General features: G+C 24.9%; 1 long non-coding RNA gene across 2 annotated transcripts in view; it reads left to right on the forward strand.

Moving 5' to 3' along the window:
• Positions 1-2,781, forward strand: part of LOC104766733 — a 4,325-nt gene extending 1,544 nt beyond the window's left edge. For both annotated transcript variants that reach the window (XR_764105.1, XR_764106.1), the window contains exon 4: positions 2,493-2,781. This is a non-coding gene — a long non-coding RNA (uncharacterized LOC104766733). The remainder of the gene's footprint in view (positions 1-2,492) is intronic.

Genomic DNA, 3,039 nt, shown 5'->3' on the forward strand with positions numbered 1-3,039 from the left:
CATACAATATTTAACAAAAAAATACAATATAAAATATAAATAAGAATGAAAATTAAATGTATGTGGTGTACGCCAGGTTAAAAAAAGAAACATGTAAACAAATGAACACAACAGTTAAGTGATTTTAACTAAAAATTATGTTTCTCTTCTATTTTATATGTGTTAGTGTTTCTTTTTGATTATAATAAGTTTAAGGTTTGGTTTTTACTTTCATTCAGTTTTATTACACTCCACCATCTATTTATATAATTGGCCATACTTAACACACAATAGCCCTGTTCTTTTCTTTGTCGCGCGACATGTTCTGGCGACCAGAAATTACATGGAGGACGCTGGTTTTTTTCTCTTTAACTGTCGCTGGTTTTCCTCCCTTCCTCCATTGTTATAGCTTTTGTTCTTAATAATTGGTGTCACTGGTTTTATTCAGAGTCGCCGTTTTATTAGGGGTCAAGGGTCGATGACACTTGCATCGCTACTTTAAGTTTTTCAGTAGCAGATGTGTCGGTGGATTATTAAAAGAACACAGCCAATATACTTATTTTCATCTTAGAATAATATACGTATTAACCAAATTTATATTCAATATTCAATATACATATCTACCCGCATATACGCCCATAAATGTAACATAAATCTATTGAGAACAAAAAAGATTAAAGTAACTAAATTCTATATAAATAGCAGGTGGAGTGTGTAACCTAAATTCATAAAACTGTCATAAATAAAATTTTACAACATACAACATCAAACATACAACATCAATTAAAATAAAGTTTAGTGATAAATAAAATATAGGTTTGCGGTATACCACGGGTTAAAATCTAGTATTAATTATAAGAAAAAAATAAGAAATTTTAAGTTATATATATATATATATTTTAAACCTGATTTATAGTTAACGCACTCCATTTTGCAATACAATTTTACTGTAGATTTTTATATCATATTGTATTAAAATTAGATTTTCACATCATATTAAAATCAATCATTGTATCAAAGTTATATCTTACTTCATATTTAAAACAATTAAAAATTAGTGAAACATAATTATCAAAGAAAAAACTGAATACTAATATTATCTCATAATTGAAAAACTAACAATATCAAAAATTCATAGACGTTTATTAAGTTTCCTCAAATTTTTATGAATTAAAGGTAAATTTACTTCCAAGAAAATATATATATATATATGCATAATATGTAAATATATGCTCTAATTTACGTAAACATATACATATATATATATATGTTATTTTTTTTTCAAAGTTTGATCTCATAGTTAAATTTTGACAAACAGAAAGAAAGAAAAAAAGAAAATATAATTAATATAGGTCATAAATTGCACATAGCTTTAATAATATAAAGAAGTTTAGTGGTGGTGTATTTGAAAAAACTATTACAACAATTTATTGGTGAATATCTAAAATCTTTTTTCTTTTACTATTATTAAAGATTGATAGTATAATTTTATTAATTATGGTATTATATAAAAAAATTGTATAATTTCCTTATTTTTTTTCTAATAGAATTAGTTATTTCAAATTAGGAAGAGTATTATCTTCTTTGATATACATATAACAATTATCTTTTTATATTTATTAAAATTGTTAAAATCTTTTATGTCTTATAATTATCTTATTAATTATAAAATTAGTTGAAACAAAGTTTTTGTATAACACATGGCAAAATCTCTAATCGTTAAAATTGACAAGTGTCACTATAAGTTACTAACTTTGAAAACCAAACTTTATATAATAAGATATACGTGGGTAAATCTATATGCATATATATAAACTTTCTACAGTTTTCTTGTTTAGTGTTAATTTTTTACTATTTTTCAAATTTAACCCAACTGACATAACTTATATTATATTTGATTACCAAAATTACAAATATTTGTTTTGATACTAGAAGATAAAATTTGTTTCATTTTCTAAATCATATTATTTTAAAGTTGAAATGTTAATTTTACAAATATTTGTTTCATTTTCTAAATCAGAAGATAAAATTTGTTTCAGTTTTCTAGTTTAGTGTTAAATTTGTACTATTTTAAAAATTAAACCCAAGTGACATAACTATTGATAACCAAAATAACAAATATATTTTTTGATCCTAGAAGATAAATCTAAAAACATATTATTTGAAAGTTGAAATGTTAATTTTACTCTAATAGAGATTTTGTAGAATATTAGCAAAAATGAAATATTTAAAATTTAGAAAAACAAACTTATTGTAGATGTATTTTAGGAATGTTCTGTTACATATAAAGATTATATAAAAATAACTTAAAATTACTTTAAGTAAATAAGAATCAATTTAACAGACATATTTTGAAAATTGACTTTAAGTAAATAAGAATCAATCAATTTTTTTTTTTTTTTTTGCGATTTTAAAAATTGTAGGTTTTAGGTAAACCTGACCATGTTTTTAGGCCCTAATGAATGACTTTGGCTATCGAATAATCCTGACCATGTTTTCCATTTTGTTTTTAGGCCCTAATGCATGTCGAGTTTGGGTGGATGTTGTAAAGGTTACAGATGTTGTAGGTTGGAGACTATCTTCTAAGATCAAGTATATGGAAGATGTGCATGAAACCTCTATTGCATGGCCAGAGGATAAAGTGGTACCTGTAGTGTTGAGATTTGGATTCATTTGCTTGTTTTACATAAGTGGGGAAACAATGTCAACCTAATACAACATATTTTGTCTTCAGAAGTGAATTGAAGTAAATTGATTGTTCTGAATTGATGGAATGAAGTATGTTTATTGCTTCTAAGTTTATGCGGCTATGTTTGAGATTGATCAGTTTAAGACATGCCTTTTGGTTTGGGTTATCGCTTCTGTCGGTTACATGTTCTTTTCTAGAGTTCATATTTTTAATATATTCACATTGTATGCTTTAGATCTTCTATGGAAAACCAATGGTATTTTATAATCTTTTGTTTTTTTTCAATATATCATTTAGAAATCCCAATTAGTAATTGTAGTGCCCCCATCCCGCGATCCTAAAGGGGGGCAATTTGTTTTAAGGAAAATGAT

This window comes from Camelina sativa, chromosome 19 (genome assembly GCF_000633955.1).
Source record: "Camelina sativa cultivar DH55 chromosome 19, Cs, whole genome shotgun sequence".
Lineage (NCBI taxonomy): Eukaryota > Viridiplantae > Streptophyta > Magnoliopsida > Brassicales > Brassicaceae > Camelina > Camelina sativa.